Genomic DNA, 25,500 nt, shown 5'->3' with positions numbered 1-25,500 from the left:
CCAGTGTACACAGTATTTGGTGTTATCAGCCCGGAGTACGTGTATATTTAGATTTTCTCATTATCATAGAAAAACTAGCCAACCCACTTTATAATTAACTATGAGTGTAATGACAACCTAGCAATCCTAAGCAGGTGACATAAACTCATGTTACTGATGTGACAATTATCTGGTTTAGTAATAATGATCAACTGTAGCACCAACAATAATAAAGCAAAAATGACATCCTGAGGAAAGTGAGTATTACTATCCCTTTTATGCAGACAAACTGAATCCAAGAGGTTAAACAGCCTGTCTAGCATTTCCATGTAAGATGGAAATGAAACGCGTGTAGACAAATGATGAATTATGCCACGTGCATAGCATTACTTGTGACTTTTAGATCAAACTTTGCTGTACTTCTACTTCAAAGCTTGTGGAGGTAATCAAACCAAGACTAAGTGCTTCCCTTCCCTACAAGATGAAACTCCTCGATGTGCTACACAGGAGATTAGTTTAGTAAAGAATCTTTGCTTCATTGCACTCAAAAAAATATTTTCTGCTTGCATGTAATGGGCTGTCTTTTTCCTTTGTTTTCTAGTTGGTCACCATCTTCATGTTTCCTTTTCCAAGAGGACAGCTCTTAGCAAGAGCCGTACAGTTCCTGTAAAAGTCTGGCCTTTGACAGCTCAGAGAAGACAGTAATTGTAAGTTTGGAGTCTGTAAGAGTTAGTGTCGTGGTTTAACCCCAGCCAGCAACTAAGCACCACGCAGCCGCTCACTCACTTCCCCCCCATCCAGTGGGATGGGGGAGAAAATCAGGAAAAGAAGTAAAACTCCTGGGTTGAGATAAGAACGGTTTAATAGAACAGAAAAGAAGAAACTAATAATGATAATGATAACACTAATAAAATGACAACAGTAAGTAATAAAAGGATTGAAATGTACAAATGATGCACAGGGCAATTGCTCACCACCCGCCGACCAACACCCAGCCAGTCCCCGAGCGGCCAAAAAAAAAAAAAACTGCCTCCCCCCCCCTTCCCAGTTCCTAAACTAGATGGGACATCACATGGTATGGAATACACCGTTGGCCAGTTTGGGTCAGGTGCCCTGGCTGGGCATGAGAAGCTGAAAATCCTTGACTATAGTCTAAACACTACTGAGCAACAACTGAAAACATCAGTGTTATCAACATTCTTCACATACTGAACTCAAAACATAGCACTGTACCAGCTACTAGGAAGACAGTTAACTCCATCCCGGCTGAAACCAGGACAGTATCCACCCCTTATTCTATACCATTGACGTCACGCTCAGTTCCCATACCTTTAGTTACATTCTGATCAATCATCACCACCTTTCCATCCCTTTGAGACATATGAACAATGATATATATATATATATATAAAAGTATATACACACAGAGATATCAGTTCTTTAGTTCATGGGTTACGTTCATAAAATGTTTGAGTTCATTTAGTTTCCGACTCTGGGCTCCATCTGTCATACCAGTCTGTCTGGGCAGGAGGGATGGTGCAAAGTCCTCTCAGTCGGTAGAGCAGAATTGGGCTTCTGTGCGGTGTGAGGAGCAGATGACATTTGATGCAGCAGGAGGATGGTGTGCACCGTTGGATTGTTGTATGCTGGAGTCAGTTCTGGTTCCACCTCTACGGCGCTTTGCTCAGTTTTATCACAGTTCTTTCTTGCTTGATCCAAGTGATTCTTACTATAGTACTATGGATATAGCATATAACAATTATAGTAATGATAACATACAGTAGCAGGGTTATACAGCAACTAATATCATACAGTTTAATTCTGGCTATTTTCACCTAAAATCAAATCCCCTTGAGGCACACATCGGACTTCCCCATCTTTTCGCATCACCCACCAAGTGCACCCAGGCCCTTGAGCAAAAGCAATCCCACGAATGGGTTTACCTTTGCCTGAGGCAGGAGTAACCCAGACTGTTTTCCCTAACATGTTTTTCATGTGCACTACAGGGACTTTATCCCCTTCTACAGTATGTAAAAATTCTGATTGGGCAGGGCCACTCCGATTGGCAGATCCTCTGGTGTTGACTAACCAGGTGGCTTTTGCTAAATGTGTATCCCAATGTTTGAAGGTTCCACCCCCCATTGCTCTCAATGTAGTCTTTAACAGTCCATTGTATCGCTCAATTTTCCCAGAGGCTGGTGCATGATAGGGGATATGATACACCCACTCAATGCCATGCTCTTTGGCCCAGGTGTTTATGAGGTTGTTTCGGAAATGAGTCCCATTGTCTGACTCAATTCTTTCTGGGGTGCCGTGTCGCCACAAGACCTGCTTCTCAAGGCCCAGGATAGTGTTCCGGGCAGTGGCATGGGGTACAGAGTATGTTTCCAGCCATCCGGTGGTTGCTTCCACCATTGTCAGCACATAGCGCTTGCCTTGGCGAGTTTGTGGGAGTGTGATATAGTCAATCTGCCAGGCTTCCCCAAATTTATATTTCAGCCATCGCCCTCCATACCACAGGGGCTTTAACCGCTTGGCTTGCTTAATTGCAGCACATGTTTCACATTCATGGATAACCTGTGCGATAGTGTCCATGGTCAGGTCCACCCCTCGGTCTCGAGCCCATCTATATGTTGCATCTCTTCCCTGATGGCCTGAAGTATCATGGGCCCACCGAGCCATAAATAGCTCACCCTTCTGTTGCCAGTCCAGGTCCACCTGAGCCACTTCAATCTTGGCAGCCTGATCCACCTGTTCGTTGTTCCGATGTTCTTCAGTGGCCCGACCCTTGGGTACGTGAGCATCTACATGACGTACTTTTACAACCAGATTCTCTAACCGGGACGCAATATCTTGCCACAGTGCCGCAGCCCAAATGGGTTTACCTCTGCGCTGCCAGTTGCTCCGCTTCCATTGCTGTAACCACCCCCACAGGGCATTTGCCACCATCCATGAGTCAGTATAGAGATAGAGCACTGGCCACTTTTCTCTTTCAGCAATATCTAATGCTAGCTGGATGGCTTTCACCTCTGCAAACTGACTCGATTCACCCTCTCCTTCAGCGGTTTCTGCAACTTGTCGCGTGGGACTCCATACAGCAGCCTTCCACCTACGATGCTTTCCCACGATGCGGCAGGACCCATCAGTGAACAGGGCATATTGCCTCTCATTTTCTGGCAGTTTATTATACAGCGGGGCCTCTTCAGCCCGTGCCACCTCCTCCTCTGGCGACATTCCAAAATCTTTGCCTTCTGGCCAGTCCGTGATCACTTCTAAAATTCCTGGGCGACTGGGGTTTCCTATGCGAGCCCGTTGTGTGATCAATGCGATCCACTTACTCCACGTGGCGTCAGTCGCGTGATGTGTAGAGGAGACCCTCCCTTTGAACATCCAGCCCAGCACTGGCAGTCGGGGTGCTAAGAGGAGCTGTGTCTCAGTACCAACCACTTCTGAGGCGGCTCGAACTCCTTCATACGCTGCCAATATCTCTTTTTCAGTTGGGGTATAGCGAGCCTCGGATCCTCGATATCCTCGACTCCAGAACCCCAGGGGTCGGCCTCGGGTCTCCCCAGGTGCTTTCTGCCAGAGGCTCCAGGTAGGGCCATTCTCCCCAGCTGCAGTATAGAGCACATTTTTAACATCTTGTCCTGTCCGGACTGGTCCAAGGGCTACGGCATGAACAATCTCCCGTTTAATTTGTTCAAAGGCTTGTTGTTGTTCAGGGCCCCATTTAAAATCATTCTTCTTCCGGGTCACTTGATAGAGAGGGCTTACAATCAAACTGTAATTTGGAATATGCATTCTCCAAAACCCCACGACACCTAGGAAGGCCTGTGTGTCCTTTTTATTAGTCGGGGGAGACATAGCTGCTATTTTATTAATCACATCCATTGGGATCTGACGACGTCCATCTTGCCATTTTATTCCCAAAAACTGGATCTCCTGTGCAGGTCCCTTGACCTTACTTTCTTTTATGGCAAAACCGGCTTCCAGAAGGATTTGGATTATTTTCTTCCCTTTCTCAAAAACTTCTTCTGCCGTGTTGCCCCATATGATGATGTCATCAATGTATTGCAGGTGTTCCGGAGCTTCACCCTTTTCCAGTGCAGTCTGGATTAGTCCATGGCAAATGGTGGGGCTGTGTTTCCACCCCTGGGGCAATCGATTCCAAGTGTACTGGACACCCCTCCAAGTAAAGGCAAATTGTGGACGACACTCTGCTGCCAGAGGGATTGAGAAAAACGCATTAGCAATGTCAATTGTGGCATACCACTTGGCTGCCTTTGACTCTAGTTCGTACTGAAGTTCTAGCATATCTGGAACGGCAGCACTCAGCGGTGGCGTAACTTCATTCAGGCCGCGATAGTCGACTGTTAGTCTCCACTCCCCATTAGACTTCCGCACTGGCCATATGGGACTATTAAAGGGTGAGCGAGTTTTGCTGATCACTCCTTGGCTCTCCAGTTGGCGAATCAACTTGTGGATGGGAATCAGAGAGTCTCGGTTGGTGCGATATTGCCGCCGGTGCACCGTCGTAGTAGCAATTGGCACTTGTTGTTCTTCAACCTTGAGCAACCCCACAATCGAAGGGTCTTGAGAGAGACCAGGCAGGGTAGACAGCTGTTCAATGCCCTCCGTCTCCAAGGCAGCTATACCAAAAGCCCATCGATACCCCTTCGGGTCCTTAAAATACCCCCTCCTGAGGTAGTCTATGCCAAGGATACACGGAGCCTCTGGACCAGTCACAATGGGGTGTTTCTGCCATTCCTTTCCAGTTAGGCTTACTTCAGCTTCCAATACAGTTAACTCTTGGGATCCCCCTGTCACACCAGAAATACAAATGGATTCTGTCCCTCTATAACTTGATGGCATTAGAGTGCACTGTGCGCCGGTGTCTACTAGAGCCTTATACTCCTGTGGGTCTGACGTGCCAGGCCATCGAATCCACACAGTCCAATAGACCCGGTTATCCCTTTCCTCCACCTGGCTGGAGGCAGGGCCCCTCTAATTCCGGTCAGAGTATTCAGTATTCACTTCTCGTAAAATTGGCTCAGAAGTCCCTTCAAGAGGATCGGAAATAAAATCAGCCCTTCTACTCTGTTTGGAAACTGGAGCGGCATTTTTCCTGGTAGAATCCCCTTTTGTGGTGGCTTTTCCTCGCAGTTCACGTACCCGTGCATTTAGGACCGAGGTAGGTTTTCCGTCCCATTTCCTCATGTCCTCTCCCTGATCACATAGGTAAAACCACAGGGCACCTCGCGGTGTGTACCCTCTATATTCTCTCTCTTGGGCAGAGGAACGCTCCCTCCTAATAGCTGAAACATTGGTCCTTACACGTGTGGAGTAGGACATATCCTCTTTGAATTGCTGGAAATCCTCAGACAGCTTCTCCACAGCCGCAATGCAAGCTTGTAGGGAGGAGGAGAGATTTTCTTCGTATTGACGGAGTTGGCGAGCCACTTCCTCCACTGTCGGTGCCTCTTCATCCTTCCAGGCCATTATTGCCAATGCGTTGGCATAGGATGATGGTGCGCTCCGTACAAACTTCCGCCACATGGGTCGTGTGCATTGGACTTCGTCTGGATCTTTGGGTAATTGTGGGTTGTCCGGGTCATGATGAACCGTCTCTAGCACAGCTAATTCCCTCAGATATTGAATACCTTTTTCCATGGTGGTCCACTTGCTTGATTGACATATAACATCTTCCTTAAAGGGGTACCTTTCCTTCACACTTGACAGGAGTCGCCTCCAAAGGCTGATGGCTTGTGTCCCTCTTCCAATTGCCTTGTCAATGCCACCTTCCCTGGCAAGCGATCCCAGTTGCTTGGCTTCCCTACCTTCTAATTCCAAGCTATTAGCCCCATTGTCCCAGCATCGGAGGAGCCAGGTGATAATATGCTCACCTATACGGCGGCCAAAGTCTTTTCGCAAATCCCGCAGCTCACTCAAGGATAGGGACCGGGTTATTACCTCTGGTTCTGCCTCCTCCTCCGGTTCCCGTGATGACCCTGGTTCCTCTTCACCCTTCGCTAAGCGAACTGATTTTTTTGTATATTTCTTTTTCTGTACGGGGGCAACTGATACTGGTGCAGGTTGGTCCGCTGGTTCAGTTGCAGTATCGCTAGCCAGGTTTTGGATAACCGCTGTGTCTGTCGACGAGGTTTGGGTAGCAGCAGTGCTCGTCGCTGGGGCTGGAGGGACCGCAGTGCCCGTCGCCGAGGTTTGGGTAGCTGCTGTGCTCCTTGCCGGGGCTGGAGGGGCTGCAGTGCCTGTTGTTGAGGTTTGGGTAGCCCGAGTTCTCATCGCCGGGGCTGGAGGGGTCACGGTGCCTGTCGCCACGGTCTGGGTGCCTGCAATGCTCCTTGTCGGGGCTGGAGGGGCCGCAGCGCCTGTTGCCAAGGTTTGAGTGGCCGCGGTGCTCATAATTTTGTTGTTAGGTCCAGAGACTTTCTCTTCCCCTTGAGGGTACTGAATGGTGTCGAACAGGGCTCGATAGGCATGGGCCAGGCCCCAGCACGTTGCAGTGATTTGTATCTCTCTGGAGCTGCCGGGGTGACAGCATACCTTTTCCAAATATTTTACTAGTTCTTCTGGATCCTGCACTTGTTCAGGGGTGAATTTCCAAAACATTGGAGGTGCCCACTTTTCTAGGTACCTGCCCATACTACCCCACACACCCTGCCACTCATAATTATCCAGCCTTGGGGCACACCTCTGGGTGATCTTCTTAAATAGCTGTTTAACCTTAAACGAGAGCTGAACCACATTCAGAAGTATGCTAGTTCCTAGCAGTAGGGCTAGGACCGTGCTAGTCCCAACACTCCAGGAGTATTCAAATTTCTCAAAATTCTCAAACACCATTGTAACTGGACTGAAGGAGAAAGGAGAGGGGAAGAAAGGTACCCCACCCATAGACTGGTTTTCCATGGAGGAAAGGTAAATGGTATAGTTATTAATAGTTTCCCACAAACGGCTCCCACAGTATAAAGGTGACAATGCTAAGTGCAAATACCGGATTAATCCCACAGCTGATGACTTTAGCATACCATAAACCAGAGTTATACCATACATCAAAGCGAAAACCTTAATCCACCTCCCACGGATGATAAGCAGTAGAAGAGGAACTACATACAGCAAGCGAGGAGATACATAACAGAGCCTTAAAAACCAGAGCAACAACTCTAATACATAAATCAACATAATGAATGCTTAGAACAAATCTGTTTTAACGAGCTCTGGTCAGGTCTGTCGTTATCTCAACCCTTCGTGCCCCACGTTGGGCGCCAAAAGGACTGTCGTGGTTTAACCCCAGCCAGCAACTAAGCACCACGCAGCCGCTCACTCACTTCCCCCCCATCCAGTGGGATGGGGGAGAAAATCAGGAAAAGAAGTAAAACTCCTGGGTTGAGATAAGAACGGTTTAATAGAACAGAAAAGAAGAAACTAATAATGATAATGATAACACTAATAAAATGACAACAGTAAGTAATAAAAGGATTGAAATGTACAAATGATGCACAGGGCAATTGCTCACCACCCGCCGACCAACACCCAGCCAGTCCCCGAGCGGCCAAAAAAAAAAAAAACTGCCTCCCCCCCCCTTCCCAGTTCCTAAACTAGATGGGACATCACATGGTATGGAATACACCGTTGGCCAGTTTGGGTCAGGTGCCCTGGCTGGGCATGAGAAGCTGAAAATCCTTGACTATAGTCTAAACACTACTGAGCAACAACTGAAAACATCAGTGTTATCAACATTCTTCACATACTGAACTCAAAACATAGCACTGTACCAGCTACTAGGAAGACAGTTAACTCCATCCCGGCTGAAACCAGGACAGTTAGTCTCCATGTTTTCCAGGAGACTGTGTAGACAGTAAATGCTGGTATTTCACGCAGTGGTCACCTGTTGGAGAGATGTGACTACCTGGGGGTGCTGGGCCACGCAGAACTCTTGGCACTCTGCAGAATTGGCACTCTCATCCAAAGAATTAACACAAATTTTACTCTCTCCAGAGTTTCATCTCTCTTTTGAGTGTCCCAGCCATTCGACCAGAATTTCCAATTTTGATTCCTTAAATTGAGACATTGGAAACAGGAGCCAGATGCTTACACTTAATAGAATAAACTTGCTGTGGAGGCTCTGAGCATGCTGCACTCATAATGTCAAGCACCCTAATGCAGATACTTCAAGCTCAGCAGTAGGTATCTAGATTTAGCAGCTAAGCCTAAATTTACACTTGTAGATCTGGCCTGTGCTTTTAGATGTCAGAAATTATTTAAGCAGCTATTAGGCCTGCAACAAATTGCAGTGGAAAGATCAACAGAGCATGGAGAAGCTCTGTTTACAAGGTACCAGAGACCACTTGCGTAACAAACCTGTCAATGATTTATAAAGTGTACAGACACAGTACCACGGAAAGTCTCACTCAAAACAATTGGTTACTCATTACCACATTGTTTCAGTGATCTTCTCATTTTACTGGATGTACTGGACAGCAGGAAGGCCTGCCCATCTCTTTAGCACCTGATGATCCTTGGACAACTTTGTTGCCCTCTCTGTAAATTAATGTCAGCATTCCTGCAGAAGTATAGCACTGCCTACTGAAGTACAATGCCTGTTTTATTTGAATGTTCTCTGGGAAACAGTTTAGAGAGCATCCATATCAAACAATTTCTGCACTGCAGTATTTGTACCTCGAAGAGTTAGGTCAAGGGTTTTGGATCAAAGCCTAGCGGAGACTGCATACATCATGGGGCCCGGGGAGAGAAGCATTAAATTTCTTGCTTAAAATTGGCTGTTAAATGCAAATGCATCATCCTTTGTGTTATATAAAATCCAAGCTGAGTGTTCTGTATTTTCTTGAGGCAGCAAACTGTTGAACAGGGTCCCCTTCATTTCAAGGTCTTTAAATCAGGCTCTTGATGAATTCATTAAACTATATATTCATTATAGGTGATGAAAAGTATATAACCTTTCCGGGAGGGAAGTGGTCTGCTCCATAAATAAATCTAGCCCTGTAAATTAAAGATGTGCTAGAATGAAATACCTGGATCCAACAGTGCTGTAACTTGAGCAAGGCAAGTATTTGTAATGGTAGCTTTGGGAAGGAGGCTACTCACAGTGGAATGGATGAACCTTACGAAGTGCCCTGATGGTCTAAGAATCCAGGCTGCGCTGGATCAGGGGAAGAAGTAAATTCCAGGATCACGGTCCCTCAGGGAGGAAGCCCTGCCAGAGTTTCTCTTTTGCAATATATTGAGCTCCTGTCTGAGCATGACCTCAGATCAAAAGCACTGCAGTACTACACTAACAGAGAGGCCTAACAAGCCAGAAGGTTTTGGATTATATTCTGAGAAGTTGTCTCTTATGATCTGTGTCCTTTAGGGGATCAGAGGACAGGTACTCATGGAACACTCTCCCTAGTTTCTTGCTCTATTTAATAATGAGTTCATTGCTTTCTGTATTGTTTGCAGTTCTCCATGACTATGAAAACTGGCTCTAGCATTGAAAGCACTGTAGTAGCCTAAGGAAGAATCAATGAGTCGATGTATTCCACATACCTGTGTTGGCCAGAAACATAGAAAAGTGCATGGTCTTTCTCACTGTTGTTTTCAGGCCAACTACTATCAGGTGGCAACTAAGTACTTAACCAGATCCATATCCAGTAGTGTCAGGTGAGAAACAGCAGACGTACTCCTATGCAAGAAGGTCAGGAATAGCCTTTGCCATATCTTGCTAGTGATTTTCCTGACATGCGAGGACAACTTTGGCTTTCTGTGGGTTATACTTCATGTATAGCCTAAAACCAAAACATCATTCAACCCCTAACTTAACCAGAGACTTCAAAAAAGCCCCAGTCCTCTACTTGTATTATCAAAATTTCAACACTTTGGTGTTGGGGTTGTTTTGTTTTGGTGTGGTGTCGTGTCCCGTGTCCTGTCATCTCCCCCCCCCCCCCCCCCTTCAAATGAACTGTGAAGCTTTGCATACTTTGGTTCTAAATGTAAGTGCACTGCAGACATCAATCCAAGGCACCATTTTCTGACCTTTTTCTCAATTGCAGCTTGTTCATGGTATCATTGTCAAATTTCTTGGCACAGGGAATTGGCCACAATTGGTATACTCTGCAGTGCTTGCTATAGTGGTTGGATGCCAATGAAGAAGCTTTTATAGCAATGGTAGTGTTACAGCATCTCAGTATTTTTTCTTATTGGTTGGACACAATCCAGTCACAAACACGGTAGGATACAAATGTAATCTGTGTTCGTGGAAAAATAAACATCCCAGGTAAGACCTAAGTAAATCCTCCTCAGTACTGACTGTGACCAAGGTATGAGCCAGATCAAGTATGGAGAAACAAATATTGTCCTCATATAAGGTTCATATGAAAGCTCTACTGTATTAAATCTGTAGTTGTTTTACATTGGAGTACCAATTCTTGCTACAACCAACTTAAATCTATTAATTGCTGCCTTAATTTTTTTTAAGTTGGGACTCTCCCTCCTCACTCTCTCCCAGCAATTGAATTTTGATCCTGTGGAACCAATTCTGCTCTCAATGAAGCTCTCAGGAGCCCTGCACAGCTACTGTAGACAAAGGGGCTATAGTGGGTCACTTACCAGACACAATGTACTTTTTTTTAATGGTTTAATGCAGACTCAAAATAAGAGCCACATTTTTTAATTTTAGCATGACAAATCATGTGCACCCACAAATCATGCTATTGTCATCAGGGTCTTAAAAAAACATTCTTCTTGGAGAAAAAGTAGACTAATGCAGTTAAACAAAGTACATTACAGGAGAAGGAGAGGAAAATCCACAGAGGCGGAAGGGGAAATTAGTGTACGACTTAGTAGTGCCTTTAAAAATCTCTCTTTTGTGCATGAAATATTAAATAGTGGGCTGGAAAAATGTAGTCTTCCTGCAAGAATGTATTGCTTCCTTCACCATAAATATCAGTGTCTTAAAATGAAAGTTTGTCAGTGTGTGAATTGTACTTTTATTGTGGTGCAAGCAAATGCTTTGTGCTGTTGAAAGAGTCTTCCTTAATAAAAAGCAAAGGCTAGAATGGTAAATCTTTTGAAGTTTCTCCTAAACATGTAATATTTAGCTTGAGAAGCAATAGTGAGGAAATGAACACGATAAGAGCTCATTCAGTAACAGCCCTAAATTGATTATTTCCTTCCTTATGTAAACTTATCAGTGAGCCCTTTGGGCTCACTTCCGAATACCAGCTCAGCACAAGAGTCTTATCACAAGGAAATGGAATGTAAAAGCCCTGACAATTTTGATAAGGCACGTACTTTGGTTATGATCCTATCTCACCCCTCCTCCCTTTTAAATAATTCATCTGCACTAAAAGGGGACATGCCCTGCCTCTAACTTTTGTACAAATATAAGTTGATGTTGTTATATTCAGAGTAAACCCTGATTATTTATTCTGCTGGTTTCTCGGAATATTCTTAGGTAAAGAGACTAGTAGATATATTGACAATTATAAGCAGCTCTGGAATGGAGTGGCATAGTGCTCTGAATAGATTATTTCTGAGTTTTTAGAGACGCTTGTATGTCTTTTAGACACAATCTCAAGATTCTCAGTAGAGCGGATACCGTAGGAAACTTAAGGCTCTCTGTTTTTATTTGCCACCTTCACCCCATCCATGATGCCGTCTGTGGGTCTCGCAGCTCCCTGTGACAGCAGAACCCAGACTGAATAAGGATCCAATAGCTCACAGTACAAAAGTCAAACAAGCAAACTAAAAAAACCTACCACGCAAACACCAAACCACACACACAAACGTACATATGGCAAAAGAAAACTGGCAAGCAAGCTCTACCCGCCAACCACCACAGCCTAAAACTGCACAGTTCTAGCAGCCAGAAAAACAGCAAAGCAGCCCAAAATACAAATTTAACTTCATTCACTTGTCCCAGTAAAGTAATAATTTAAAAGTGTACGTAACAAGTTTTGTGGTTCATTGCATTCCAGGACAGCAAAGCCTGATAAAAGTGCTCAAATGACAGTACTGTTTTTGTTTGAGATGTGATGACATGCTCCTTAAGCAAATGTTATAGGCAGCAAATCCATGACCCGGTAAAATACACTCCAGACCATCAAAGTACTTCTACAGCTTGATGAAATCCACTCCTCTCTAGTAAGAATGACCTAAAACTCTTTAGAGGGAAAAAAAAGTGTGGTGGAATTCAGAAAGAATGTTTTTTAAGCAAACAATGCCATACCAAAGTTGAGTGTAACTTTTCCAGTGAAACCTAAAACTAAGGCAAAATTTCCTGATTTATTTTTTCTGCAGAAACTAAAATCTTGAGTCATTTTATGCAAATTAGAGAAAAATCATGACCGAAGCTGGACTGACATATGATTTTGATTGGCTACTTCACAAAATCTCCTCTCAGGAATACTCATCATCAAAACAATGTCATAAATCAAGAGAGGGCTTATCCTAACAGTGTTGAAGTTCATGGTAAAGATAGCATTGATTTTAATAGGGTTAGGATTTCTCCAAAATTTTCATGACGCTTTGCTCCTAGACTTCTTCACAAGACATCCTGAATGCTTACTGTTGAAGAAAAGGTCTGTTCCAATGGCAAGTATATTTGGTGAAGCAGTGTGATTGTGACAGAAACAAGACTGGGAAAAGGTCATGGACCAAATCCAGAATGTACCTACGTATGCACGATGCCCCAGAGGAAAGGAAGGCTTTCTGATGAAAGACTTGGGGTCAGAGTAGATGAATCTATGTTGCCTTTGCTCTGTCTCTGTGTGCAATATGAACTTTCATAACTCTGTGCTTTCTACACCATACTGATACCACCACATATGTAAAAAATTGTATGTACCTGTAAGAAAATCTTGTTAATGTTTTGGGAAAAAAAAAAATATCAGAATTAAAAGGCATAAGGAAAAACTATAAACTTGCAAAGTGAATGCTAGGTACCAAATAAGAGAGGGTGTAACAGCATTGCCTGTCATTTATTTTTTTGGGCCTAGAGCAGCAAAGTCCTCAGGGGAAGGAATTATAGTAGGAGATACTATCTTATTTTAGTGCTGTATTTCCTATCTTAAATTCATAGCACGTAGGATTTTCATTACAATTGGTATAATCATTCATGACTCTATTTTGTTACACAAGCGAGTAAAGAGCACTTTGCTGCTCTGTGAAGCCTGGCTTGTTTTATGGAGTTTAAATTAAGGCCTTCAAGATATTAGTAAGATGGACAAATACTACTGCTGAAATTTTCAATCTAACAACCAAACTGGTGTTCAAAGCAGAGAGCAGATGGAAGGGCTGGGACTTTGCTCCCATTTTTGTAAATGCTGATGTTTGTGTTTAACTCCGTAGGGAAAAAAATTTAGTGACTTCAGATACTCTACAGCAACTGGCTGTAGCATGCATGGGTTTTGCTTTGTGACACAGAGCTCGAGCACTGGAGGAAGTGCAGAGCAAATAATTAGATGGTCTGTAACATAGCACAACCTCGGTTCATAGTAGGCTTTATTGGTAGTGATAAAAATGAGGGTGGCGTTATACCAATCAGTCATTGATTGCTTGAAGGTAGAGAACAGGGTAAATTTAGAGAGAGCTTTCAGAGAGAGTTCTCAGCAAAGTTCAGTTGTCCATCTGTGATATGCGTGGCTGAGCTTCTTCGGGTTGGATTCTGCCACCTTTACTGAATGTAGTACTATACTATGAGAAGAGACACATCGGAAAATTTTTGTGGTCTGCTTGAAGGTGGCGGAATTGGGTATTTATTTAGGTCTAATAGACTCAAGTACTTGGAGACCCGGGGAGCTTATGTAAGGCACTGGCTAAGTGAGCATGGTATGAAGGAACTACATACTGCACAGCTGAAGAGAGACACGGATGGAATAACTGCACATTCTCTCAGGAGGTGTCTGCCGACATTTCGTGGTGATCTGGAGACAATTGTGTGGCCAGAGACTTTCTAATAAAAAGATCTGCAGGGTCCCAGTGAAAAAAGCCCCACAGAACTCTCCCAAAAACTTACGAAAACAGACGAGATGAAGAAAAGGATTTTCTATCTTGTGCTTATTAATTGTGAGGTTTGGAAACAGGTAAAGATCACCTACTACCTGGGCCAGCCTTCAGGCTTCTGTAGTACTTTGAGAGAGTTTGGGCTGAATTCAGGTCTCAGGTATTTTAAAAGAGAAACCAGTACATTTTCTTGTCTTGAAACTTGCAGGAACTGTTTTAAGGAGTTCAGCTTGTCTGTTTGGGTTAAGTAGAAGGGCATGAAGTTAGGCTGGTTTATTAACTAACAATAAATATGTTTCCTTCTTTGCTAAACAGGTACACGTTGCATGAAAACAATACAGAACGCATGTGCAAGAATTCCATCAGGTAACCATATGTTTACAGCCAAAATTAATTGCAAGATAGTTTCCTTGTACCTGAATTCAGCTTTTGAAAGAAAATTTCCATTACTTCTCTTTGTCCTTTTTTTACAAGCTACACTTTTTCCACCGATTAAATATAATTTCTGCTAATAGATGATGCATTTTCTGCAATGTTGCCAGTCCTGAATAGTTGCTGTAAAATATACAAGTCTTGAATCAAAATGCGTTTATTGCATACTGCAGCTCTAGTGCTAGTTACGTATTTATTAGATATGTGAAGCTGCATCATACGTTGTCACCTGCATTTCCAGCAGGCGAATAAGAGGTGAGGTGAGGAACATATGTTCACTTTGCAGGCTATCACAAGATTCAAGGGAGTGGTGTAACTCAGGAGCCTCTCTGCCAGCTGGTGTGATAAGCTATGAGGTGACATACAGGTTAGTGTTCTGTGCCAGACTCGAGTGCTGAGGAACAGTGCAAAGGTTGTGTAACATGGTGGGGCAGCGTGTAGCTGCTCCAGTGAGAAAGTTCCCAGGGAAGGGTTGCAGCCTATCTCACCTGCATGCTTCACATGGCAACATCACGCTGTGGAAGCAAGTTATTATCACCTCCTGGGGCCATCTTCTCAGTGTTGTTTAGCGCCCTGTGACTGGAAGGGTTATTGTCAGAGCAGGTGCAGGTTGTCCTTTGTATGAGAGCCCTTCTGCTTGCTTGAGAACCAGCTGTTTGCAGTCGGCCTAGGGGTATTTAGCTCATATTTTTGTTTCTGTGGACATGTAATATAGGTGACACAATCGAGATCTGAATCACTGCCCGCATAAGTGGTAAAAATAACACGGTACAAAACAGGTTCTTGTCCATCTCAGATAGCATCATGTGATAAGCCAAAGATACGATCTACAGTGGCTTCACAACCAAGCTGGACATAGGCATTAAATTGACTTCTGGCTTAATATGGTTGTTCAGCATGTTTTTTTTCATGACCCCATGAGTGGTGTAACAAAGAACACTGCACACCAATCTGTGAAATTGCTGTGTTTTAAATGTATGTTAAATTCTCCACTCCGTAGAAGCTGTACCATGGAGTAGACACATTTCCTCTTTTGGAGAGTTAATCTCATAAATTAGCATTACAACAAAGCCTGAAGAAGGTACCTCCCCTTCCATTTCCTTTTCTTTTGTGGTAGATCAGTTATTCACAAGACATTCTTAGTTTCAGGAACCAACTCTTTGTTTTGCAAAACCTTGTTCCACCCCTGCTTTCTAGTAGAGACCTGTTCCAAGCTGTGTTCCACTAGCTGGGAACACGCACAGGCAACAGAAAAGCTTTTATTACAAAACAGTCTTTGCAAGCATTGTATCTGCTCCCCACCCTAAAGATTTTGTTGCGAACAAGTACACCTGTATGCATTTCCCTTGGGAAATTCTCCTTAGTGGCTTTAAAAACTGTTACTAAAAATCTGCATTTGAGGAAATGGGCTATGCATCAAAATAAGCGAAGAGATTTCTCTGACATCTTCCGTCATGATCTGTGACGCTTCAGTGCTAGTCATTTATGCTACCATGGGAATTCATTTCTAAAGTAGCATGCATTGTTCTGCTTTTAATGGTTCCCAAATCTTGACTCAGTTCTGTGAGGTACTTTTTGCTTAATTACATCTAGTATTAGAGTTTCCATTCCTTCAGGTACTGGATTCCCTGCTAGTGATGGAAATGACACCTTTCCTTTCATAACCAGTAATCATAATAACTGTAATCTACACTCTGTACGTTTATTTTGTGTGACATCATTGACTCTTCAAGCTTGCATATCCAAAGGTGACCTTGTCCTGGTACAAATACGTGGATATTCCCAGGTTCTGCATTGCCTTGTGTAAGTTTCAAGAGGAAAACATATGCTAACATGGAAAACAAGGAATATTAGAAATGCTTGTTACAAAATTGGAAACAAGTCTCACCAAACCTCAGATTTTTATTTTTTTTTTGAGATGAGATGGAATGGAAACAGAAAAAATGTTTCAAAGGAACTGACTGTGCGTAAGATGTGATTCAGGCTCATGGAGAAATTTGTTTAGTATAAAATCTTTTGCAGAAGATGTGTTTTGATTGAAGGCAGTGAAATGAATGGGACTAAGATTAAAATAATTATTATTTAAAAAAAACCTCAGTAACCTCTGTGTCTCATCCTTATGCACCTGTCCTGGTGCCATGTAGATGGTTTCTGCATCGTGTCTGTTCTATAGAAATTGAACATGCTTTTTAATTGTCTGAGGGCTTGCTGAGAAATGGGTTTGTTAGGGTTACAGCAAATAAAAGAAGATCTCAGCAGTCAATTATTTCTTTGTCTAAAAGAGGTCATTAAATTTGATGATAGAAGCTGTCAATGTATAAAAATATACAACTGAATGGAAGGTGAGAACAAACGCTGACAAGTGTAGTATACAGCCAGTGCTCTTGACAAGACACAGAATTGAATTGAGCAAATGGCTCATAAAGCTCATTAGCAGGAGGACAGTAAAATCCTTCCTTTAAGGTGATTTAGGTTTTTAGTAAGCATTTATATGGAGACAGGGGTCTACCCTGGGAGATGGGGGTGCTTTCTTTTACTAGGCACTGCAGACAGCACTGCAATATAACTTTAGTTTATTACGGCACTAAAACTGTTACAGTCTTTTTTTCACTTGAGTGAGGTTTGTCTCTAACCAAAAGGGGATAGCCATTCTTCTCCTATGCTGGCTATTGTTTTTGATGGACAGTCATCCCTGTGTCTTTTTTAAAAGCATGAGTTCACTTTGTGCTAAATGGCTGCAAGGGAAAATAATATAGAGTTAATTATAGAGGTTGATCAGTAACTTGCAACTACAGTAGCTCCACTTAACTTAAAAAAAAAAAAAAGTTAAAACAGTTACTCCATTCTCTGCCTTGTTGATTAGCATCATCCAGATGATAAAAATTAGTGATGGACAGCCATAGGACTGTCCAGCTTCCTGGGGGACAAGACAAGGACTGTGGTGGGTGCAGAGAGAGCCCAGGTTAGGAGCCCTCCCACGAGGATGGGGATCCGGCTGATGCCCCAGGTAGCAGATAGCTATGGTGGCTGCTGCGGGGCATGGCCCTGGGATAGCTGTGGGTGTTGGGTATATGGAATCATCGGAGCCAAGTCTCCAATAAGGCAGCTGACCACGTTGAACTGAGATGGGGGGCTGTCTCAGCAAAAGGCCACCAGACTGCTCCTCAGAGGCAGCAGGCCCTCTGTCTGATGTCCTGGCCTGCTTGTGTCCACCACTGGTGTGTCACCACTGCCCACGGTAAAAGACTGCTCCTGCCAGCTCTGCCCCTACCCGCCCAGTCCCCCCCCATGTGGTGTGTGGCTTCTGTAAGGTGCCTGCCAGGCCCACGGTCCTGGGTTCGCTCAGTTGTTCCAATTTGGATGCTTGTTCTGGGGAGGTGGACAGAAACTCTCATTCCGACTTGCGAAAGCATTTTCCAGAGTCATTCTGAGGTCACAGAGTCCTCTCAGTCACTGAGGTCACTTAGACATAACCTAAGTGTCTTTAAGAGTCCTTTGAAAATTACTGCCAGTATTTTCTCTGACCAGGTCATTTTCTGCTTACTGACAAAGAACATGTTTTGTAATACTCGCCCATTTTCTGTCAAACTGAATGAGGTAAAGGTCTTGCAACACGAAAGTCCTCATTTGGACTGAAAGCTCATCTTCAAATTCATGAGCTGGGTTAGAGAAAAATCTATCTAAGAACACTTGCAAATCAACACTTTCAAAACCAGATTTACAATAGTGTTTAAATTTCATGTAAACTTTGGATCAATTCCTTATTGATTTTATTCAACTGTTTCTTCAGATAGAGTATTTAGATGAAATAAGATTTGTCTTCCCGTAACAATCCTTGTGTTGATTAAGAAGAGATGTGCGCCCTGTTATTAGCGTCTGTTACAGAAGCTCTCACATACCTACTTTGTTGAAAAAAAAAAAAAAAAGAAAAGGAAACAGAATAAATATAGGCTGCCATCACATGCAAGCACCGGTCCTAAATCAAGGTCAGGTGCTGTGGATCTGGTTCAGCATGGCAGAAACCCTAGTGCTGTGCAAAGCAGGACCCTGTCAGTGCTGCTAACCCCAGATACGATGCTGAGCAGTGGTATAAACCAGCTGGCATTGTAAACTGTGTCTGTGAGTCCCTCCTCAGCAGAGCAGCCACCTCATTCCCAAGAAGGTCTCAGCTGTAATCTGAATGTTTACTTTAGTCCAGGAACATCTAGATCTTGCAAACTAGAACATCTTGCAAACATATGGACACCAACAATGAGCTTTAAGCTGTCTTAGAGACTTCTTCTGGATCTGTTTTTTCGCCTTTTGCTCTATGACAAATTACAGTATACTTATATTAGCAGATTGTTCTTATTATCCACAAATCCCACAAAATTGGATATGTTTTCCACTACATCTACCTCACTCCAAGACAAAAACAAAAATTTTTAAACAGCCTCATGTACCCCATGTTAGCTAGGTCAGAAACCACTGTTTATGTCACGCCTATCATTAGTTACGTTGACCAGTCTACCTTGGCATACCTGACTTTAAACCCATACCTAACCTTAACTCCAGCATGATGGTTCTGTTCAGATCAGATGTTTATGATTTCAAGCCCTTCTGAAGACACTTACTAATCTGGGACTTTGAGTCGTTTCATGTCTTTTGTAGCTGTTTAATTGAGTACTATGTAAAATGCTTAAAATTTTATTAAACCACTGGCTGTGTTTAATAGCGAACAGAACTAAACAACCAAATAAGAGCAGCAAACCAGCAGGTATGTTAGGAAAACATGGCAGGCTCTGCTTCTTAAGTGGGTGAGACAGACAATTATTTACTATATTTTGAAAGCACCTGGCACTAAGTTTACTGGCCATCAGGACAACTTGAGTGAAAGTGGTGTTTATCACAGTGCCATGTTAAGTGGATTTGAGTGCAACAGAAATAAACAAAACAGCCCCTGGAAAAGATGTGGGACTTTCAAACTGGTGAGTGCTCTGGTGTTGCAGAAAGCTCAGGTCATTTATTAGGAGCCAAACAGTCAGCACAGATGACAGTGTGGGCTTTTATGTTTGTTGGTTTCTTTCTTTTGTTTTTGTTTGTTTCCTTGTAAAGAAGGTGGATTTCATACAGTTATATTAGTGTGCTACCTCCCCTTTCACTTAAAACCAATCTCTATCCTGCCCATCTGACAGATCCTACATCTTCTTTCAAATGCATTCCTTTGCTCGCCTCCTCATAGGGAAACCTCTCCTCTGCTGCTCTACTTTTTCTTATCTGACACAGAGGAAACCAGAATTGTTTAATTTAAGTGTGGTAAATTATTTAAATTTTTACTAACCATTGTGATACATGCTGCCTGCTTTTCAGAAGTGGTATTTTGGTAGATGATCTAAAATGGACAGATTGCATGCGACAAATTCCAGGATGTAATCATTTTGCAATCTTGCATCTTGCTTGCAAAGGTTGCAAGATTTGCATATTGGCGGTTTTCTGCAACTAGAAGTCACCTTTCTAGCCATAGAATGGGCCTCCTGTTACTTCTAGCCAAATATCACTTCTTCATTTGAAATGAAGAATGTCAAATCATTTCTGAGTTCAGCATGTTACCCAATTTACCAGACCCAGTAATTTCAAGAAGTCCAAGATGGAAATCCAGGACTTCGTTTTCAGGTCAATGATAGTGGTGGAGAGTTTGTAAGACATCCTCTTAGCTTCCCTTTGATCTACTAAAATTTCTAGGTGTGGAATGTGTCTCTACATTGCCTTAAAGTTCTCTGTTGCATAAGTAAGCACTCTGATGGGAGAAAGCTCATGCACACATTTTCTTGTCAGTGGTCTCTTGTGACAATTGTAGTTGTTCTCTCCAAATTTGACATGAGACAATGAGTGTGGGTAACTAGGAGAAGGTCATGGTAAAAAACCAGTTCTGCCACACTTGTTCACTTGTTCCTCCCTTACCCTGAGATCCCTGATATACCTTATTCAAGTGGTAAAAATTACTGCTGGCCCTGGAAAGAATCTATATTCAGGCAAAAAAAAATTAGAAACAGAAGCCAAAACCACTAGATATGAACAACTTTAGAATGTGTTAAAAAACAGTGAAATTTTACCATCTTGCCCTCTGTCATTAAAATGTGAACATTATTGTAGTTTTCTTTCTTAATAGTTAAGGATTGTACATTGAAGTCTAAGAACACATTCAGAAGGTTGGTATTAAGTACCTTTTCTCAAAGCTTTGGCTGCTATGAATATTGTTACTATCAAAAAAGAAAAAAAGTCAGCATTTTTGCCTTTTAATGGCATAGTATAAGGCAAAAAGTAGTTTTGATTCTTAGCAATTTCTATTTTTTAATAGAAAATGTATTTGCATCTTCCATTTCACATTTTGGGATAAAACTTTACTTCTATTTGGTTTTGAAGTCCAAGCACAATATTTAATTCCTTTAATTACGCCATCAGCATTTTATTGTCTAAAATACTATTTTTTCCTGTTAACTAGCTGTTTCAGTGCATTTGTCCTAGATAGAGCATCATTTTGATCAATGATGCATTCAAACTATCTATTACAGAATCCTCTAGAGTTTACAAATAGGAAATCTGGTGGATTCAGTGTCTCATATGCAGCTAATTGGTAATCTGCAGTAATTTATCAGATAACAATTATCCCCAGTAGTTTTATACAGTATTTCTGGGAATCATCCTTTGACACTTTGAGCATCTGAGCATACATGTTATTAATCTCATTGGACATCACTCAGCAGCTACCATTCCCCTGTCTGCAGAAGAAGGTAAAGAAACCTGCTAGATTACCTGTAGCACAGCTTCTTGAAAGATACCTGCTTTCTCTTGACTGATTTTTTTTTGGTCTTGTTGTCTTTGATGAAAGTGAAAACACATATAACATTGCTGGCTGCTTACCTTTGGTATTATTCTTGAAATATTTGGTGGTTATGATGAAATTGTTCCACTGATTAAAGAAGTAAAAGAATTCACTAGACAGGGAATGTACGCAATACATGTACCATAGGATGGAAAGGACCTCCAGAGAATGAGTGCAATCTCGCTGCTCAAACCAGGTCCAGCTAGACCAGGTTGCTCAGGGCTGGTTCAGTCAAGTTTTGAGTGTCTCCAAGCATGGAGATTCCTCAACCTCTCCAGGCAATTTGTTCCAGTGTATAATCACCCTTGTGATTAAAAAAGTTTTCCTTATATCTGGTTTAAACTTCTGGTGTTCCAACTTGTGTTCATCATCTTTCAGTCTATCTTTGTGCTAACCTCTGAGAAGAGTTTAGCTTGGTCTTCTCTATAGTCTCTGATCAGGTAGCTGCAGATGGCAATGAGGGGTCCCCTTAGTCTTCTTTTTCCTTGCCACGAGGGAACGCTGCTGGCTCATGTTGCTGTTGTCAGAACCTCCAAATCCTTTTCTGTGGAGCTACTTTTTGTCAGGTCAACCCCCTGCTTCTACTGCTGTAGACAGTTATTTCATTCCAGATGCAGGACTCTGCTTTTGACTTTTTTGAACTTCATGAAGTTCCTATTAGTCCCTTTCTCCAGCCTGTCAAGGGCTCTCTGAGCAGCAGCCCAACCTTCCAACATGTCAGCCACTCCCCCTAGTATGGCCTGTGCAGAGTACAGACTTGCTGAGAATAAGCTCTGCCCCATCAGCCATGTTGTTAATAAACAGTATTGGCCCCAGTATCAATCCTTGAAAGATGCTGCTAGTAACTAGCCACCAGCTGGACGTCAGCTCTGTGAGGCTGGAGATCCAGCCAATTTTCCACCCGCTTCTTTATCAACTTAGTTTATGTCTAACTTAGCTCTAGTTTCAACTCCAGATCAGCTCTGGTTTTCCCAGCTCCATCCCTGCCTGCTTGAGCAATGTCGCCATATTCTCCCAAGTAGCCCCTCCTGGCTTCCTCTTTCTGTGTGCTTTTTGCATTTGAACTGAGTCAGGAGTTCCCCACTCCTCCACGCTGACCCTGTGCTGTCCCTGCTCAACTTTCTGCACCTCATTTTGGTCCATTTTTTGTGCTTTGAGTAGGGTGTCCTGCCATATCAACTAGCTTGCTTAGGCTTGTTGGCCTCCAGGCCAGTCTCCCATGGGATTCTGCCCAGCAAATCTGTGAATAATCTGAAATCCTCTCTCCTAGAGACCAGGGCTGTGATTCTACTGTTTGTCTTGCTCACTTCTCTCAGGATTTTCAACTTCACAGTCTCATGCTCACTGCAGCTATGAATATTAAATACTCAGTCTTGAAAGGGGTTTTCTGTTATACCTAAAGTCTCCATGGGCCACAAAGACTGTCTACCCCTTTCTATTTCTTTATTTAAATCCTTTGATGACTGGACTGCGTTCTGGTAAATCTATCTCTAATGTTAGTGGCCTAAACCTGCTTTTTCTTTTTTCTTAAAAAAGCGTAGTTGATAAGAGGGTGCAGAAAAGAGATATGACTGAGAATGTATGGTGTACTAAGAATGTATCATACATACTGTATGTGTGTATGCTTCATACGTAGTCATCACCGCTATGAAATACTAGCTTCTACTTTGTATGTTGTAAACCAGCTTCTTAATAATGTGTTTGTGAGATTTCGCATGTTAGAAGCCAAAGCTTCCTGGGGTTTTTCTAAATTGTAATTTTTTTATATTAAATCATGGAAGATTAGAAAAGTGTCTGTGCCTAAAGTGGGATGCCACTTGGACACAGTGACTTGAATGACATATTGAATTTTTGAATTCCAACTAAGGCGGCTACTCAGAGGGGTTATCTAAAGTGTTGTGTGCTTATAAATTTAAGCAATAAAACTTTGGAAGATTTTGTCAGGGCCCTGCTTCAGCAAAGTCCTTAGTCTTATATTTAACCGTAGATAAGGGAACTCATTGCTTATAACGTATGTACTAAGGCAGTTTACTCTTTCCTAGAAATGTTTTCAAAACCAGCTCCTGAGTCACTTTGAAGCTAAGGCAATTCCAAAACCTAGCAATTTGTTGCAAACAGACTGCATTGATGCAGCAAGCTGTTGCAAAAAATCACAGTTGACCCCCTGGTTCATCTGAACCCCTTTTTAACATTTCTTGTAGACTTTTCCCAGACAATGAGTCCATGAAAAATGTATTTTGCACTTAAACCCCCCCAAACTTACAAAGCATCTAACAACAAGCAAAGTTACAAAACCAAATCCACCTTAAGAGAAAATGAGAAACAAAACCAAAAATCCAAGCCTGGGTCATAATGTTGCCTTTCTCTATCGCACACTCATTATGAAGGTAGCTTTTACTTAACCTCTTAGTTCTCACATCACTCATGTTAATGGCCAAGTTTCTGATACCGGTGACATTTATCAACTGATCATCTGTGACTCCATGAGTCACTGTCTCCAAGCTTGACATAAACCACTCAGACTCTGTGCTAGGGTCACCTGGACTTTGTCACTATTTAACAATTGAAAAGGAGCAGTATTTTCTTAAAGCACAGGCCAGGCCCTCCAGTGATGTAAACGAGCACAAGAGAAGCAAAGTCAATAGAGTACTGACGTTTCCTAGCGCTCCAAGGCAGTTGAGCAAACGGTGAAGCTCTGTTTTCCCTCTGCGCTTTCTTTTCTTTGCTCATTTGTTACTTTGCTCTCTTCACTTAAATCATCTTTTGCTCTGCCGCTAACGTAAATCTAGAAGTAATGACAAGATTTTTTGGTTTTCTGCTTTTAAAGAGAAGACCTTCTGAATGCAGAGAATGGTTATCTTGGTGCTTTTTTTACAGAGTATAGAAAGGTAATGTAGGAATAGCACATAGGAAGGAAGTGTTTTATTTACCCTGCTTTTTAATATGGTGTTGCATTTTGGCCGTGCAAATGTTATAACTCTGTGTAGAAGATTTGATTTCTTAAGAGGCAGAACATTCAGATTAGGCCAATGGCTAATTCTTTCCCATGCCCGCATCTGTGAAGAAAATTCTGTGGAAAGAAGGTGGACTGAAAAGGCACTATCTCTTTAAAGGCAATTCACAACTCACTTGTTGTGCAGTTTAAAGTGTGTATCAAACCTGGGACCGGCAAACTGCCATTGCCCTCTTCACACAGGCTGCAATCTACCGCACTGCTTGCATACAGCTTGTAAAGCTATAGGTAGAAGACGACCCAACTGCAACATGGAGGCCAAGGTTTATTGGTGAGACAGAGCCATTGACAAAACTGTGCTGTAATTCAGTTCTGTTCTTGGCAGCTAGTTTGAGAATACGTACAAACTTTTTCCAGGTCAGCTGGGACTTCAAGCCCCAGGAAGTAAAAAATGTATGCTTAGTGAACTTCTGGAAAACTGCAGTTCTCGTATTCCTGTCCCGATAAGTAAAAGATATTGATGAAGTTCAGAAATTTATAGTAGGGGAACTTTCATCCAAGTGCCTGACATATATTTCTTTAGTACATGAAGTCTTTAAAACATTAGACTAGGTCAGGAGAATCAGACCACTGACTCAACACAGAGAGTTTCTCATTGTCAGAACACCGTCTGAAACTTGTGGGAATTTAGTACTGCTGCTAGGGTGTAGCTGCTGGTTAGTCAAAGGACATGCTTATCTATGTGTTTCTGCTACTCTACTTCACTCCTGCCCTGACATCATGTGTCACGGGATCTATTTCTGGATCAATGGCAGAAGTCACCAAACAATCCTTTCAAATTATTCTGTTGACCAAATGAAGGCTTAACTCTCCTCTAAAGACAACAAGGCCAATGTAATGTTGAATGCCCTAATTAGCTCCATATGTTTGGAGTCATTAGGGTAGAGTGAAATGACCAGAAGTATACTAATAAATAAAGACCATATCCTGGTATTGATCTGCATGTGGAACTCACCTCTGAAATCAATAGGGAGCACTGAAAAAAATCAATGGCAGGATATGACCCTCAGATAAGCTAGTTTCAAATCATTCTGTCTCTCTACTACAAGAAGACAGGTTACTTTGTGTTATCTAAGCCCTCAAACATCCTCAAGAAGTTTGGGAAATAGGAAAAAGCCACATGGAAGGGAACGGATATAGAAAAATTTACATGACAAAATACTTGTGTTTTGTAAGACCTCGACTAGTCATTGCT

The 25,500-nt window shown here is 42.5% G+C and overlaps 1 long non-coding RNA gene across 1 annotated transcript in view; it reads left to right on the top strand.

Moving 5' to 3' along the window:
• Nucleotides 1-25,500, top strand: part of LOC142035059 (uncharacterized) — a 222,602-nt gene that overhangs the window by 166,010 nt on the left and 31,092 nt on the right. Inside the window, exons 5-6 of the long non-coding RNA XR_012651795.1 lie at nt 581-686; nt 14,314-14,364. This is a non-coding gene — a long non-coding RNA (uncharacterized LOC142035059). The remainder of the gene's footprint in view (nt 1-580; nt 687-14,313; nt 14,365-25,500) is intronic.

This window comes from Buteo buteo, chromosome 1, assembly GCF_964188355.1.
Source record: "Buteo buteo chromosome 1, bButBut1.hap1.1, whole genome shotgun sequence".
NCBI lineage: Eukaryota > Metazoa > Chordata > Aves > Accipitriformes > Accipitridae > Buteo > Buteo buteo.
The sequence above is the reverse complement of the archived record's forward strand: the minus strand, read 5'-3'. Positions and strand labels throughout refer to the sequence as shown.